Source organism: Crocodylus porosus, unplaced genomic scaffold (assembly GCF_001723895.1).
Source record: "Crocodylus porosus isolate Cpor-Errol unplaced genomic scaffold, CroPor_comp1, whole genome shotgun sequence".
In the NCBI taxonomy this organism is placed as follows: Eukaryota; Metazoa; Chordata; order Crocodylia; family Crocodylidae; genus Crocodylus; species Crocodylus porosus.
In genome coordinates, this window is record NW_017728886.1 from 13,967,337 (window position 1) to 13,986,012 (window position 18,676).

Consider the following 18,676-nt stretch of genomic DNA (forward strand, 5'->3'; position numbering starts at 1 on the left):
GGGCTGACCACCCTGGGTGCCAAAGTGAAGGGACGCCAACAAGTGCTGGCCAGTTGGGTGGGGTGCAGGACAGAGCCACAAGTGGCTCATTCTGGGGGACACAGGGATGGGGAGAAGGCAGCTCCAGCTGCTGTGTGCACTCCTGGGCAAGCATGGGGGAGCATGTGCCCCTCAGATCTGTGCACAGGGCAAGGGCAGGCACTGAGAATTCATCATTCTGAAAGGACTGAGAATTGGCAAGTACTTCTATTAGAGACCGCTTCACTTCCACATGGAGATAGCCCATAGGGCAGCGGTGCTCAACATTTTTATACTCAAGGCACCCGTCGTTAAACTCAAAGCTGAGGGATGCAGCTGCTATCTTGGCAACCATTAGAGCACAGCATACTATACATGCTTCTTCGATTCCAGCAAAGAAAGCCAGCTTCTCTACTTCAGGCATACACCTCAATTTTGGAGGGTTGTTTTCGGTGGAAACACGCAGGTAAATAAATATGGCACCAGGCAATTATATAGTGGCTTCTCCTCCAAATATGGTTTAAAATGGGTGTCAAATATACAGTCCATGGGCTGGATCCAGCCCACTGGGCTACTAGCAAGTCAAGGAATTTGGGGGTATGGCTCATAGTGGGTGAGGAATACAACAGAATCTGGGGCCCCAGTGCCCCATTAGACACGGGCATCAGCAGCAAGTGGGCAAGCAAGGGCTCTTGACACAACTCTGCTTGTCCCACAGCTGCTTGCCCTGCTGTCAACACTGCTTGTACCACCCCTGCCATGGCAAGTGGCCACTTGCCCCACTGCCTCCACCACTGGCCCCACTACTGTTGCTTCCACTATCACTACTGCTGCCCCTGACCACACTGCAGCTGCTTGCCACATGGATCTGGCCTGTGAGGAGCCTTGTTGCTGGATCTGGTCCAGGGCATAGGGGTGAGTTTAACACCCTTGGTTTAAAAGTAAGCAGAAGCTACTGCATTCAGAAAGGATCCCAACCCTGACAGTACTTTAGGCAGTTTCTGAGAAGGCGCTCTAGATTGGGCCTATTAGAGCAGTAGTCCTCAACTGCTGAGTTCAGAGGAGCTATAGACATGCCACAAAGATGGCTACAATGTAGAAGAGTTGGCTGACCTTTGGCGGGTGGAAGGAAGGAGTCAGACCATGAAGGTGGAGGCAGACAGGATTTTGGGAGTGAAAAGATGGAAGGAAGCATGGGAGGCATGGGCCAATATGCTGCAGTTTGGGGTGGAGGGAAGGGAACTGTAGGGCTGTAGAAAGAGTTGGAGGTCAGTTGGAGGATCAAAAAGGCTGAGAACTGCTTCATTAAAGGACTTCGGCAGAAGAAGGCTTCATTGCTGAATCCCAGTGGGCTTAGGTATAAGTTAGACACTGAGCTGCTTTGCTCTGCCAAGACTGGGGAAGTTCCAGGAATGCAAAGAGTCAGGGGAACATCAGAGATAGGGGTTCGGCAGCAGCTGAGTAAAGGTTGTCAGGATGATAATTCGGGATGCCTCTATCACAGGGACTCTGTGCAGTGCATGTGCAGCTTCCGAACTCGTGCAGCACTGGGGGAAGCCCTGCACTGGAGCTAGCTGCCTTCCCCACCCCCTGCCGTGAAGGTCCCAGGACTCTTCCAGAAGTGGAGGGGGCCCCAGCCCCCACTTCCAAATGGAGTCCTAGGATCTGTGTGGCAGGGGGCAGGGAAAGCATCTAGCTCCAGCACAAGGCTTCCCTTGGTGTTATGCATGTGCGAAAGCTGCACACGCACTGTGTGGAGCCCCTGCAATACAGGTGGGCCAGGCAGGCTGTGCTCCTTGCCTCCACACAAAGCACTGGTGAGAGATATGCACCACCAGGCATCATTGTCTGCGCAAGGCACAAGCACCCTGAGTGCCCTTGCCTGCTGTTGCCACTGGTAGCAGGGGCTGTGCACCATGTGGAGGAGTGTGTAGGGGGGTCCCCACACCCAGGGTCTGAATGACACTCTGACTCTTAGGGAGGTCTGCAGCAGTGGCAGCTGGAAGCAGCCACTGCCGCAACCACCACCACCTGAGATGCTTAGAAAGGCATGGGACAGGCTGGGGGGCTTATAGAGAACTCTTTTTCCTTATGGGGGAGCTCTCATCTTATGGGGGGGCTCAGTCCCCCTAAGCCCTCTCATATTTCAAACCCTACCTACACGCCCCCCACCCTCCCTCACACCCACACCCTGCCCAGCAGAGCTCCACACTCCTGCCACCCCCCTGGGTGTGAGCTCTGTGCTGCCACCAGCCCCAGCCCCACACTTCCTGCCCCCATGCAGCTGCAGCTACCCCTGCCTCTGCCCCTACCCTCATTGCTTTTCTACCTGCTGCCCAGAGTGAGTGGGATGCTGGGGAAGCCAAGCAGGTCCCCCTGTGGCAGCTGCAGCAGCTTGAAAGCTGCTGCTTGGAAGCTGGCTGGAAGCTGCTCCTGGTAGGGCCAGGCCCTTCCACCCACGAGGATGAGAGTGAGGTGCAATAGGGTTTGTTGGTGAGGGGTGGGGGTGTATATGTGGGTGTCTTGCTCCCACTCTCATGGGCAGAAGGGCTGGGTGGGGTACAATTCATTGGTGGGTGCCTATGGCCCGGATGCAAGTACCTGGAGGACTGGATCTAGCCAATGTCTGCAATATTTTGCTGCTTGCAGAAGAGCATCCTGAATTGGAACTGAGGTGCACCTCAGAAAACTTGGGCAGGCACTCCTAGGGCTTCAAGGGTACAAACCTGTGCATCCCACTTGAAAACAAAGAGATGTGATCTGCAAAAATAGCACACGTTTATATTACCTTTTTTTTGTGACCACAAATTCAGGCATTTGTGGCTCAACAAAGGGTGTGGATGTTTGTTTGCTTTTGCTTTCACCCCCATAAACATTTTTATGGGGCACAAAAGTAACTTCTTAGATCTTTTTATGGGGGCACAAAAGTGACTTGCAGTCAAAGGGTATTTTAATATGGCTAAGTGCAAGGCTATTTACCTAGAAGCAAAAAATGCAGGATAGGCTTTGCAACTTAGAAAGCAGTAGACATAGAAAAGAATTTGGGCTCAGAGTGAACTAACATGAATGTATAAACAGGTGAATAGCGGCATGGGATAATATATGACATTCGTGAGACTTTTCCTAGAATACAGCATGAAATTTCTGTTTCAATATACTTTCTAAAACATTAACAAATTGGAGAGAGTGCAAACAAGAGGCATAAAAATGATCCGAGAGCAGGAAAGATGAGTTAGTGTCAGCTGTAGGTATTATAGGTCCTAGATCCTTTTCAGCCTGATGTCCTTCTGTTAAGTGATGAGTGGGGGGCACCAACCATATCACTCAGATGCTCTGGGGTGTTTCCCTCTCACCTGCTATGATTTTGTTTTTTTCCTTTACCAGGAAACCAATTCTCTGAGTGACACTTTAGGTCAGCTAACGAAGTCTCTTTTTGGAGTTTGCTTCCCCTACACCTCACCCTTATCACCTCCTTGATGTTGGATAGTATTTTGGTCTTGACAGGAGAGGGAGCAGAGTCCAACCCTCCCCTGCTTCTACTGCCACCACATGCCTGAAGTTGAATTAACTCTTGCACTTGTTATTTTAGATCGCCCTTGCCCATCTAAGCAAATTAGGACAGTCAGGGCACCTCTACCAGTGTCACTGAAAAGAACCAAGAATATGGGGAAAACAAAGCAAGAAATGAGAGGTCCAACCTTGCACAAAACACAAATAGCAAACATCTAAGTGTTCCCCTTCAGGTATTAATTTTTCAGTCCCGTAGGTGATAGCAGCCTCTCTGGACTGGTTCAGTATTAGGAAATCTTCCCTAGAGGGAAGGTAACCCCCTCTAGGCAGTTTCCCTCCTGAATTTATCTAGCACCCTCAACAGAAAAAAGTTAGCCTCCTCTGGGCTGCTTCCTGTAGGATTCAAATACCTGTCTGTATGAGAGAGACCAACCTCTCTGAGAGGCCTCCTTCCCACACCCAACACAGTCCTTAAGGGCAGGGCAAACCTCACTTGACTGGTTCCTACCCCCAGAGGCCCTTCCCCTGTTCTTGGCTCATCCCAGCCACATCTGACCTGAATCTTTTTTACAGGTGCCTGTACCGCAGAGTTTGCACCATCGTTGTAGCATCCTGGGTCCCAGTGTCTGTCTCTCCTGGTGATATGCCAATCAGCCAAATGCGCAGCCCGTGTACCTTCGCTGCCACTGACTGCACGCCGTTCCCCACAGGAAAGTCCTCCAGCATCTTTTCCAGCATGATGCTCCTGACTCTCCCTGGTGGCCCCTCCCCAGAGCCGGAGATACCTTTCTAGGTTTACCAGCTGCCAATCCGGAGGAGACAGCGACTTGGGAAGTGCTACGCTGAGCCCTGTTTCATGCCCGTGTCCTCCACTTCATCTAAGGTAAGTGACAAGGGCAGGCTGTCTTCGGGTTCCACCCTTCCTCCCGAGTCTCTCTCTCCACAGTTAGCTTGTAAAAAAAAAAATCAGACGGTGACTTGATTACAGTATATAAGTACCTTCATGAAAACAGCAGGTACTAATGGTCTCTCTAACATATTAGAGAAGGGCATAACAAGAACCGACAGCAAGAAACTGAAACCAGACACATTCAATTTAGAAATAAAGCATAAATACGTAACTGTAAGGAGGAAGAAGAAACTGTCAAAAGACATGGGAATTCTTCAGCTCTTAACAGCTTCAAGAGTAGATGCCTTTCCAAAAGATATACTTTAGTCAAACAATTTACTGATCCTCAGTACAGTGACATGTGGGTGAAATTCTTCAACCTGTGTTATACAGAAGGTCAGATAATATGACAACAGTCCCTTCTGGCCTTTAAATCAATGAATGACAGGGGATTGACTATATAATCACAACCATCCCTGCTAACTCTGGTATCTTTTCCTGGTATCTTCCTAGAGTTTGAAGGAAAGGTGGATATGCACCTTTATAGATTAACTTAGATACATATAAATTAGAGATATAGAGAGAACATGAACTTTCACAAGCCAAGTTCCCTTCATCCGATACAGCATCTGATGAAGTGAAGTTGGGTTTTACAAAACCTTGTGCTCTCTCTATATAGCTTATTTAGTCAGTCTACACAAGTGCATACCTACCATGCTTTCTGGCTGACTTCAGACTAACAGGGAGAACTACCTCTTCCTACAGTCTATCAGCTTTGTGAACACAGCAGGCTGCTACTACACAGTCACTGAGCCTCTCCTGCGGGTGCACGTGGTGCTGAAGAACCACTGCAAGAGGAGCTCCCACAGCTTTCAGTGTGTCCGGGCCTGGGCTGGACCTGCCAGGAGACCAGGCCTTAGATTTTTCAAAAGTCTGTCAAACACAAGGTATTTTGAACAAAACCTTTTTTTTAATGAACTGGCATTTTCGGACAGGACCTTGTTTCATCAGAAAATGTCCAGCCAGCTCTAGTCAGCAATACAAGAAAAACAATGCCAGGCTCACGTATAATGCAGGTGACATTGTAAAGTAAAAAATGTACCTTGAAAAGAACAACACTGGAAAGGCATAAATGACGGGTTGGGTTTTATTAGTTCCACTGTGCTGTAATCCCATGCTGCTTTTCTCCACTTGTACCTGGAGCTCCCTCTGCCTGCTCCAGGGGGACAGAGCAGGACAGGAGCAGCCCTGTACCAGGCTGCTCCCATTGGGAGTGAATTACTCCCAATTAGAGCTACTGGAGCGCTGTAATTACCCCGTACACCCTGTTGGGAGTGAGTGGGATGCTGGGGAAGCCAAGCAGGCCCCCCAGGGCAGCTGCAGCGGCTTCCAAGCTGCAGAGGACCTGCTTGGCTTCCCCAGCATCCCACTCACTCCCAACAGGGTGTACGGGGTAATTACAGCGTTCCAGTAGCCTTCTTACGTCTCATGTATCAGCATTCCCTCGCTTCAAAATGCTGGTGGTGGCACTTAAACTAAGGGTTGTCCAACCAGCTTTAGTTCAAGCACAGGGATGCTGAAACACAAGATGCTGCCGTACTTTAATTAGAGCAGCTTTTGGAGCTGCTCTGTTTAAAGTGCCACCCACACCTCACCCCCGGAGCATGTGTAAAAGTGCCCCTACTGCGCAGTAAGCCTAAAGCACATCAGTAGTACATGTAGACAGACACTCCCACTGATTTTACCCCAGTATAATTCCATTAGCTCCAATCCAATTCGTCAGTATGTATGGCAGTGTAACCAAGAGAATCAGGCAAAAGATGTATAGGAGAGGAAACAATGTCTATATTATACAATTTTCCATTTTAGCCTCATGCACCTTTATCTCACTGATACAACCAGAGCAATACCCCGTATGCACTGAACTCTGGCTGTATTGAAGATAACGGCCTTCATGAGTAAGCTCAGATCCATGAGAGCCCTTGGGTTAGTGCAATTATGGCTGGCTGTAACCCCACTAACTCTCAAGAGTACATAGCGTAAAGCCAGTCAAAACCCCATGCAAACAACAATACTGTACTTTAGAAATCTGACTGTCCTTGGCAATACAAAACAATCCCTTCAAATTACAATGGATGCTGTCAGATGTGTCAAGCAATTCCTTCCAGGATGCCCAAAGGGATATAAGTGCAGAAGTCACCCCTACAGCAAATCCCCTTTTTCTATAAGGCAAATCACTTTTTAAAATTATTTTATGATGGTAAACTCTCTTTCTGTCACGTCATAGCAGCTGTACTAGAGATTTGTTGTAACTCGTTGTAATACACTGCAGGATAAAACAAAGGAGTTGGAATTTGCATTTTGAATTCAGTGAAATCAAATGTCTTCAGGCTTCTCTTCTTGTTTGCTTGCATGCATAGCCTGTCATATTTCACTATTTTGTGCTTCTAGGGATTTTAGAACATGCCATACTAGATGAGCTTCTTGATGCAGCAACTGAACTTGTCACTTCAAATAGGATCTTAAAAGATTGATGCCTTACAAGTACATAGTTATACAACTGTGTTCATCTTTAAGACATATATCTATCTGTAAAAGGAGCCAGCTGAGTTTAAGTGGATCTCAGAAACCAAGCCTGAGAAAACCCTACTTGCCTCCCATACAGCCCAAACCCCTTGGTTCACTACTACAGCTTTTTGAGAAAGGTAGATTTAAATCCAGACATAAATACCACACTCAGATATAAGCCAGCACTTTTTTCTGGGCATAGACACATTCTCTGTTAGCCTAAGGGGACTCTTAGAAGTCCCTAGGAGATCCTTTTAAGAGTGCCACAGGGTGCAAGCATCTACACACGATTCGCAAGATAAACCCAGAGATTTCAAATAGGAATCCGCAGTGTCAAAAAACATCCTGACTTGTTGTGGTCTTTCTGAGCTCTCTGCACCAGAAGAATTGGTCTAGGATTTCTCTGTAGTCAAAAAACAAGCAAAAGCTAGGAGCTTTCCAAGCGGTGCCTTGAGTCTAACCATGAGTTTCTGGAGCCTACAAAAGCTGCGAACCACTGCCTTACATTAACGTCCACTCCAGCAATGCTGTATTTACTCCCATACTGCACACACCTGGTGCATGTCAAAATTGGGGCACGTCTTAAAGAAGGAACCTGATTTCCACAGGGCCAGGTAGCTTAGTACACCTGGGGCAGGATTCCCCTCCTCAGTCTCACTCTCCTTCCCCTTTCTGTGAGATGGTTTAACCCTCTCACAGCCACTTAAGGCTTTTGCAGCATCTCTCAACATACTATTAGGCTGTGACTGTAGTTGTTGCAGCAGCTGTCTCACTCACAGAGAGGAGAGTGAGGCTGATGAGCGGATCCCACCTCTGCTCCTCATGGAGGAAGCCTGTAGCATGTGCAGTGGCAAGAAATATTCTGCCCACTTGCCTTCTCTCCCCCCACTTTTTTTCAAGGAAAACTCTTTCTTTACAATCTGCCTTCCCAAAACAAGGCACATGTGTTTTTCTGGGGCACGTGGTATGTACCTAACAAGGCACATGTCTTTTTTCAGGGTATGTGATATGCATATAAATATGGTAATAAAATGCACTGAGTCCCCAACATCTAAAGATATGGTTTCATACACTCATTCAAGGAGCCCTCCCTAGCTGTAATCTCTTATTTCCCAAACAGGCAAACCTCTTGCTTCCTGCAGAAGCCTGCACTGGATGCAGTGCAGCGCAGAGAAATAAATCCTATTCTGTGCTGCACTGCCCTGGCTAAAGACAGAAGTTACACAAACTGGTTTAAGTGATCAGAAACTGGTTTAAACCTGTAACAGAACAGAAGTTCCATGTGTATAAACCAGATCTGAAACTGGTTTAAGATAAACTTGGTTGAATGTAGTATCAGACTTAACTGATTGAGGTCAAACTGGTTTATGAAACTTCGGTCCCAGATCCCTTCCTGGTTCAAGTTAAATCACAGGCCCAAAGCATCCCAGGATGCCTTGAAGCCCTGGGTTGGGCTTGTGCTATCTGCACCAGACAGCAGGGTTGGCTAGCTGAAGCAGTGAGAGCTGGCTGACAAGGAGGTAGGGGGTGGTAACCTGGCTGGGAACCACAGGTAGGTCTGCCTAGGGGATGAGGGGACAGCCCCTGCCAGACTTTTCCCCCACATGAGCAGAAGACCTGGCACAATCATCACATGCATGTGCTGGAGACAGAGCTAAGGGAACAGAAGGGGTCCCAGACTGCTTGAGGTGGTGTGATGAAAGAAAGCAGAGAAGTACACTTACATGATAACACAGAACCTGTACAAGGTGGGAGCCTGGAACGCCAGAGCAGAGACAAAAGACACTGAACGCATGGGAGTCCTGCCAAAGGTGCTATAGGTGACAAGCATACTCATGTCAAGGGGGAGAACGGGGTGCAAGTGCACCTGTAAAATCCCAAGTAGAGGTAAGGCCCGTGGGATCTTCCAGCACCTAAGACCACCTGCTGATTCCCCAAGAATGACTTCCCGAATACCTGCCTTTGGGATTATGTAGGACTTATGCAAGGCTTTCTCTTGTCTTTTTGGCTTGTTACATCCCATTTTAAGCTAGACTCAACTGTGTGCTCTGCATTTTACTGGGCTGTATCTTAGCTTAGGCAAAGATTTTTGGTTGTTTTTATTGTTTGCTTGAGGTTGCAAATTGCTGTGTTCAATACATGCTCACTTCAGAGAAAGGACGATTCTTGTTCAAACTTTTATGAATTCAGTGTCCTTCTCTATGCTCGGTAGGACTTCTCTTTTGGATCTAGGCTTTCCCTTGGCCTCGCTATGATCAGCCCCTCAGCTTGTTTCCTGGTTCATTCCTTAACCCAAATTCAGGCTATATTTGCACCTGCTCCATCCAACAGCAGCACCAACATATACTGTTACCTCTCTCCTCTCCAGAAGCAACCTTGTCCCTTTTTTGGGTAGAGCTATCCTCCTCTAGAAGGCCACTCTTCTTCACTGGGGAGAGGGGCTGGCAGCAAGAAGTCAGAGGTGGGATTTTTCTCCCATCTCTAGCCACCAGGGATCTGGGTCTGTTCTCCTCTCTTCCAGCACTCCCCTCCCCACATACACCACTCATATCTTGCGGCAAGTGTTTGTGGGGCTCCACAAATCATATGCTATCTATTAACCAGCCTTAATGGACTAATCTTTAGCCAGTGCAAACCAGCAGTGCTCCAGTTATAGTTCTGTGCACCATATAAATACTTTATTTATTTTTTGATTAGCATTTATCCCTTTCCAAGTAAATCCTTGGGAATTACTTAGATTCTCTCAGTGGTCCCAGACTTACAAAAAGCAGCATGGTCTTCATTTTCAGAATGGAAATTTGCACTTTTAATTTTATTTTAGTTATTCTTTGCTCCAGTTTCTTTCTGTTATTGGATTTTGCTCTCTTTGCCATGACATTTTTCCAGCTGTGCCTTCTACCTGGTTTGAAGATGAAACTTAATTAATTGATGAAAGAAATTATGACATGGCTTGTTGTGATAGCAGGGAACTGCACTTAGTGACCCAGGAGGTCCCTTCCAGTTAGTCTTGCGCTGCTGTCTAATATCTGAAGGGAAATTGAAGATTTAACTCACCCTATCCAACTGGAGAAAAGGGCAGGAGAGTCTCACCTGCTGCTTTCCTGTTTTCTTTATCAAGGTACTTTATTAACCCCTCCAGTTGGCCCCTCACTCCCTTCCCCTTTTTAACTTTTTTGCTTTACCCTTCCTGCCCAATGAGCATTTTTGTCCCAGAAGATGGCCCTTTCCAACCCACTGGGCCTCTAAATTTACATATACATCTTTTTCCTCGCCCTACACCAGGCCTTCTGGCCCCCTGCTAAATAACACAAATCAGGCACCTTGCTATTAATCAGTGTCAGTTGTGAGCAATAACTATAGGGATATTACAAAGCATGACCCTAAAAACTAAAAGTGTACAGAAGTTCTGGACAAAAATCATGAGTCAACTTACGTTAGGGCAGTTTAGTATCTGAGGAATGGGGAGCTGAAGTGCCCTTGCAAATGAATGATCACGATGGAAGTGGGAGGAGGTTGCTAAGAGTAATACCTTGTTTTTTATTCTTTCCACAGAGATCTCTTCTGTCAAGTAATACTGTAATACAAACAGTCAATAGCTTTATCTCCCTTTTGCAGCTGGCAGGAAGAGTGTGTGTAGCAACATTACCCCCTACAGTTCAACAATATGTTCCCAGTCTTTAAGCCTTGGGTAAAGTTCTTGGTTTTGCTTAAGCTACTAAATAAACTCTTATTTTGCTTTTAAACTACAGAAAACATTGTAAGGAGCAAAATGGAGAGAGTCAACTCACCAACCCGTAAACAATAATTACTACAAATAATATTCTGGAAAAAATGTGATGTACACAGTGGGCTTGACTGACTAGTTAGGATTTTTTTCTTATATATAGCTGTTAGCTGTTCATCCGAAAATTCTTCTTGGACCAGGATAACCAGTGATTTTTGTACTGCCTTGCTGCTTTCATAGGTTACTATGAGAGGGATGCAAACTATTTGGCAACAGGTAACACCTCTTGATAATCAAGTATATTAATTCTTTATTTCTTCGCCATTTGGAAGAAAATGTATTCAGACCTCGTTAGTTTTCCATATGGAAGTGACACGCATAATAGGCCCTTTAAACAGATTTGCCATTGGCTTCCTTTGCTAGGCTGGTACAAAGCAGCCAAAATGTGAAAAGGACTCTATATCCCACACTGGTTAAACAAGACTACCTTGAAATCACGGGCACTTTTACATTCAGTATATAGGTAGAGATTGTACTTTTGAGTCTAAGACTTGGGCTACTGTCTCATGCAGAAAGGTAGATAGATTTGCACCTCAAAGAGTAACTAAATCAGAGATGCATAGGCTTTCATAAGCAACAGCTTACTTCATCAGATGCTAACAAGCAAGCCACTTCTCATGAATATCTCTATAAAGTACAAATTACCTTTTCTGGTGTCTGACTTCAGACAAACACAGCTAACTGTTTTTCTTTGGTGTCTTATATGCCACCTCACCCTGATTTTGGTTTTTAGTTTGGTTTAATTGAGGATTTTTGTTCTGTTTTATTCTTTTATGTATGCAAGTGAAAATAGAGGAAACATACAAGATCAAAGATAAAGGAACTCAAAAAAGCCCCGGTACCTCCAAAATTGCCGGCAAATGCCAGAGTTACACATGGAACTTGGCTTAATTCTAGGTTGTTATATAACTTGGCATTGCCCTTCAACAGGGATGGAGGTAGGGACTGAAAGCTGTTACTCACAGATTCATAGAAACATAGAAAATTAAAGTTGGAAGGTACCTCATGAGGTCATCTAGTCCACACCCCTGCTGAAAGTAGGACCGTTCCCAAAGAGATCATCACAGGTAAAGCTTTATATAGCTGGGTGTGGCAGGCTCATGACCATCATACAAGCTAACAGGCATGCCCTACCCCTTGAGCTATGTCGTACCTGGGTCTATTCACCCACCATGGAGGTGGTAATCAGTAGTTCCCATAGGGCCCAGGGTGACTCTGCTGACATGTTGTCTTTGGGGCTCCTTCTCCCCCACACCCACCCCTTTCCACTCAAGTTTTTATGTTCAGCTTGGGTGATGCTCAGACGTGGTGACAAGGTTTTCTCCTGTGCTGTGGCCAACTAAAGATGATGGCTGCAGGGAGTCTTGCTGCTGTCCCATATGCTCTGAAAATTACAATGCAACAGAAAATCCAACTTAAATAGTTTGGGTGGTATGGTGGGCATAGAAATGATGCCCCCACACAAAGCACTCTTCTTATGTGCATAGGTGCCTCAGGGCTTGGCACACCCTTCGCTCACCCACCTACAGGTTAGAGGTGCCTCCAGGTGGGCCAGCTTTCTGGTTTGGGTTCTGTTCATCCAAGTGCACAGCCAGGTATGGTAATACCATGAGACATGCCACACCATGCCTACGCAAATATTGCAGTGCTGCCAATCCCCTGTTGATGCGCTCTGGGCCCACAGACACTCTGCCAGGATGTGCAGTATCAGGGGGGGCTCTGTTCTGAGTTTTCCCCTTGGTGAATGCCCACAGTACCCACTAGGCTGCACTCTCTCAGCCCCACCTGACCCAAGTATTCCTACATGCATCCCCATGAGTGCCAAAGAGCAGTGTTGGGTCTGGCCTGTCCTGCCCAACTCCAAAGGCAGGGGAGTGAGAACTTGGAAGTGGGAAGAGATTTTGTATACCTACATGTGAATGAGGGTTGAGAAGTAAGGTTTATTTTTCCTAGGTAGTAGGCAGAAATATGAATAGATGGGGAAGGATGAAAATTTAACATTTTAGGATGTCAATTGGGATGTCTGTTTTTCTTACCTTTTGGGATGTTTGTCTGTTACTGTGAGACATGAAGCCTTTTGGAGTAGGGCAGGATAGCAATAGAAGCCCCATTTCCAAACCCCTTATTAATGACCCTGGCATCACTCCCACATGCCCCCTGCATGCCAGAATTGGGTCTCAAGGGGACTGGTGCCACCCCTTACCATGCCCCTTACCCTGGGATTGGGTCCCAGAAGCCTGGCACCCACATAAAGGTTGGGGCCTGGGGCCCAGTGCAGCCCTTACCTGGCTCTGCACACTGGGATTGGGTGTACCCGCTCCAGTGCACAGAGTCTGGGCTCCCCAGGAGAGCTGGCAGCATGGGAGTGGTGCCATAGCTCTCCTGCCATAAAATTTCTGAATGAGCAGGCCAGAACATGCAGGCCATGACAGTGGGTTGAGCACCTTTCCTTTAAAGTAATATTTATGGTTCTTCCTCCACTCATAACATGAACTGCTCTATGCTGACTGAAAGCTCTGGAGCGATAACTTGAGCCTCTTGAGCAATCAAAATGTCTCCTTTCCTTACACCATAAGGGACACACTGCACTGCAGATTCTTATCTCCTCCAGTCTAACACTGTTGTGTCACGATTGTTTATGTACTGTTTTCTGAACACTTTCTATAAACCCACACACCAGTTTTGCCCATGCTGATATTCACATCTTATGGAACTAGCTCTCCAAATTTAGCTAATGTAGCAGCACAATGTGGGGAAGAGTTGCAAGGGGAAGAGGACATAGTACATTTAAACCATAATGTTGCATTCAGGGAGTTTAAATAAATAGCTTTGACAGTAAATGCCAGATTCATTTGAGACATCAGTTGTTGATGCTTTCATTTCACAGATGGAGAGAGGGAGCCTATGACTATAACACTATGTTATCTACTATGTAGGAATGTACATAGTTCCTGTTCATAGATTATATTCTCTACACTACATCTATTTTTCAAGAACACAGCTTATTAAAAATAAAATAAATATTAAGCTAAATTAAGCTACAGAATACTTAGTAGGTTGGCAAGTGGAACAAGTACTAACTTCCCTCAAAGTTAGGAGGAAACAGGAACAAAACTATCTAAATCAGCTGAGTCACATCTGTAGCTATTTTAGTGCAAGTCTGCATGTGGAGACACTTAGTTTAGTAGAGGAGAGTCTTTAGGTTTTATGACATTATTAGGCTTGATGACATTATTTTATCTTGGTGTCTAAATGGAGGTTCGAATTACAGACCTTAAATGAACAAGAATGCCCGCACACAAAGGTGTACCAGTTTAAATAAATCAATTTGGAAAGATCGCTGCTGGTTGCATCAATACATCCCTGTGTGGAGACTGGGCATTGCCATGAAATGCTAAGGAGTCCATTATCCTAGCACCTCACACTAAAACAATATAATTTCATTAAAGGTATTCAGACTTTAATGAAATGATAGATGACCTCTTTATCATAGGGGCAATGGAAACAAACCTAAAAATCCCTTCTCATACCAGTCATCTTAACAAGACGAATATCCCTGCTGACTACGATGAAACTATTTAAATGAATAATTGTTGCAAGACTGGAGTTGTTAATAACAAATCCAGTTATGCAATTAAGTTTCACATGCCCAATAATAATTATATGTGATACTGGGGTAGCTGTTTCCTAGGCAGTTCATTAATAAAAAAAAAAAATACGGGGCAAAGTTTTGCATATTTAACAAAGACAAATATGGTCATGAATAAATATATTGGCTCACTGAAATATATGAATCATAACACTAAAAGCAGGGAATGATGTTGGCTGTAACTTAATTAAATTAGGGAGGTCATATAAGAGCAGAACAAAAGAACTGGTATTTAGGGGGTCAAATGTAGGTCCATCTAGCCTAGTATCCCGTCTTACACAGTGGCAGAGAGTAGATGCTAAGGAGGAGGGGTGAACAAGGCATACTCAGAAACTTTCATCCCCTGTTCAGCCCTTACTGCAGCTTGTGGCATCCAGCCATCCCTTATGGATTCCAGCCACAGTAAAATACATTATACTCAATTGCAACACAAGCACTGCATTTTTGAGAGTACTGTCCAAGTAATAATACCAACTAACAGCATGAGAGAATATTACTAGATCGTGTCACAGATTTTGTGTAACATGGCTTGCATAAAAACATCAACAGCATATGACAAACAATTTTAAGTATTAAGGGTATGTTTGATCCCTTGATGTGGACAAACCCTTAAACTGCTGTAGTTAGATCAGTGCGATGTCTCTGTTTTTAGTGTAAGAGTGCCCAATCTATAAAGAATCAGCTGAATGATTTGCATTGCAGGCTGTAAGTCAAAGTCTGCAGGGACTTTACTTTTTGAGGGTTGGGGTCTGTCATGGAGTCACATAGGTGCCCCGTGACGGAGTAAGTGAGATTGGCAGAACTGTCAGTCACCAGGGCAGCTCAGGTGCTGGTTGCTAAGGCAACCAGCCGGTCAGGTGACCGGAAGGGGGCAGGGCCGGGCCATTATAAACCGCCCAGGCCTGAGCCAGAGCAGCAGTTCCCTTCTGGCTGCTGCAGGAGTAGGAGCTCTGCGGCAGAGCTGAGCAGCCTGGGTGGGTGGTTGCAGCCTTACCACGCTGACTGGCTGTGATGATGCTGGGAACAAGAACACCCTTAAGGGAGGTAGGATTCAGAGCCCTGGTGGGGGCTCAGTGTTTATGTTATGAGCAGGAGGCTCTGTGTTTTATGTTGAAGCCAGGTGGCTGGTGTTTTGGTTATAGTTACACCGGAGGAACGGGTGAGGCTGTAGGGGAGTGAGGAGGTCTCAGGGGGGCTCCCCAGCAGCTTGGGGTTCCCGGTGCCCAGTAGGGGCGCAGTGCCAGCAGGGCACTATTGTTGGTGCTGGAGAGGCACCGTAGTGTGCCAGGGAGGCGTGGTGTGTGGGGTTGCAGACCCCAGCCCATAAGGGTGCTGTTTTGCCCGGTGGGGCAACGGACCTAGAGAAGGGTCAAGAGGCCGGGCACGGCAGTGGCCACCTGTGCCCCAAGTGGGAAGAGCGCAGTAGAGGCCCTGAGAGGGCAAGGCCCCAGAGTGGGGCGTAGAGTGTGCCAGGAGCGTGAGCGGGGTCAAGCGAGGGTAAGTCCCCAGAAGGGGCTGAGCGCGGGGCAGTGAGAGACCCCGGGGAGCGAGGAGGGGCGACTAGGAGCCCTGAGAGCACACAAAGGGCCGGGACCTAGTGCCATGTCCCTAGTTAGAGTATTCCAACACCATCGGCGAGGCTTGGGCTGCGGTACAGGGGAGGTACAGGAGCCGCAGACAGCGCCCCCTGCCATCAGGGCGTGTACAAATGGGCAGCTTCCCACTTTATTTCATCATAAGTTATTTATGAGTAAGACCAAGTTGTGGCAGGCGAGAATAGGCGGGTGGTGGACCCATTGCAGGAGTCCGGAGCCGCATGCGCAGAGAGGCTCCAAAAATGAGACCCCTGCTACAGGGTCCCACTGCTGAGTGCAAGCTTAGTTCAGATTTTGTGTATGGATGCCCTAAAGCTTTCATCCTAAGATCCTGAGTGCATATATGAGTACATACTTGTAATTTAAATAGTATACACTTGAAAGTAAAATTGTTGTATCGATAAAGCAAGTCCACAGAGTTTGTACATTGAGAGAAGTTTAAAATGTCTTCAAATATTAAACAAATAAAAATAACAGTCCAAATTAAAAAAATACTATGGTTTCAAAAACAAAATTCTAAACCTGTTAAATATTATAAGTAATAGAAATCATTAGCCAAATATAAGTGTGTACCTGAAATGTAAACCCACTGGGCACATCTACATGCACAATTAATAAGACTGAATATACTTCAGCTCAATCTGAGCCAGAGTAAACTACTCCTGATGTCACTATCGACATGTGAATTTAAGCGCACCGCTGGATACCACTTGTATCTGACTGGGACTATCCAGCAGTGCAGTAAATTAGTTTAGTGTGCTCTAACTGCTGTGCACATGTAGATGGTGAGGCCTTTACTGTGCAGCAAATTAGCCTACTGCACAGTAAAGTGTCTTGTGTAGATGTACCCACTTTCTGTAAAATTGTACTCTTGCAAGACTACAATACAGGCTACTGAAGCAGCCACACCTTTAAGTATAACCACTGTTATTAAACATAGTACTTGTTAAACAAGTTAAGGAAAAGTATCGGAGTCCAATTAGTTGTTCATCAAATCAATGTTTTTTTCTTTAGATAATGTATAGGTCTTTGTAACCTGTTAATGACCTTGATGCAGAATTATATAATTGGTTTAAAAGAATAACAAAATGCATTTTAGAACCAATTCTGCTGACCTCTTTTAAGCTCACAATTTATTAACTACATTTGAGAATAAACAGAGCACAAAGACCCTTTTAAAGAAGTGCAGCAAGCATGCACAGGTTTACCATTAGAAAGACAGCAAGGACTAGCAGGCTGAACACAAGATTAGAATCCAAAATCTGCAGTTCTTTCCAGGCTTTGCCACTTACTTTGTGTCCCTCAGTAAGTAACAAATTATTTAAGTGAACACTTCTCAATCTTTTCCCATGGTGACCCCACTTTCAGTATCTTATTCCCTAGACATACTGGTTTTTCTACTAGCCTTGCCAAGGAAACAAACATTTGTTTTGTGCTCAAAGAAACTGAACTCTATACGCTCTTAATTGCTATCTAGATTTACAGGAAGAGGTGCACAAACAGAACAGCTATGGTATTGCTCAACTAACTATTGTCAGAGATGGTGGTAGGACTGTCTCAAGGCCCTGTGTGGTCAGAATGCTTTTACTGTTATTTTCCAGTTTCTCAGTAACATAAGGCCCTCCCTGTAAAATGCTCTAAGGCCACAAGGGGCTAATATATGGCCAATGGGCTCCTGCCTGGCCACTGTTCCTCCCATTACTCTTGCGCTATGGCAGCTGGAGGATCTGAGCTCCCCATGCAGCTGCAGGAAGCAAAATCAGGCTGCACATGGCAGAGTGGGGCAGGGACCAGAGCCAGGCTGCCTGTCTTGAGGAGGGGAGAATGGGCTGCCTGTGTAATGGGCTTTACTTAACGCGCCTGTACCACCATTTTGAAACACAGGATGATAAATGCATGAGACACTGAGCTTTTTAATTAGAGCGGTTCCAGAAAGCCACTCCAATTAAAATGCCCCTGGCCCCCCCCACCCCAAGGCATGTGTAAAAACACCCTATGCCCCTAAAACCAATTCTAAGAACTCAAATCCGAACATTTTGGCTTTGGTCTTAACTAACCCTTGGGCTAGATTCACTTCAGGCACCTATATCCAAAATATAAGCCTCCAGAAATCTTACTCGGCTCCACCTAACCCTAGAGGTTCCTACTTTCCCTATGGGCCTATATTTCTACCCAAAAAGCCTCTATACATCTACATTTGTACTACCAGCTATGTTGCATAACCAGAATCTAAGTCCTTCTGGTACCAAACTGCTTGGTAGCAAGATCCTAATGAACTTCACAAACTAGACATTCCTCTGCCTGCCTTGCCTGATGCTCCGTGTTCCCATAATGTGCCTATTGGGTCACAAAACACAACCAGGTAGATGTAGTGTCCCTCTACTATGGCAGTAACTAGTGCAGTTGCCTGGGATTATAGAAACTCTGATTTAAATACTTCCCCTGCCTGATTTGGAGTAGGGACATGAACCTACATCTCGTACCTCAAAACAATACCTGAATATTCAGGCCAAACCCAAAGCCTAGTGAAATCTTTGCAGTGATGTTAACTGGTTTTGAATCAGGGCCCCTATAGAGGGCAAATACGAGTCTCTTGTATCAGCATCAGAGTATCATGGCTAGTAAATTAGGAATGCATATATATTCTATATTGATACAGCACT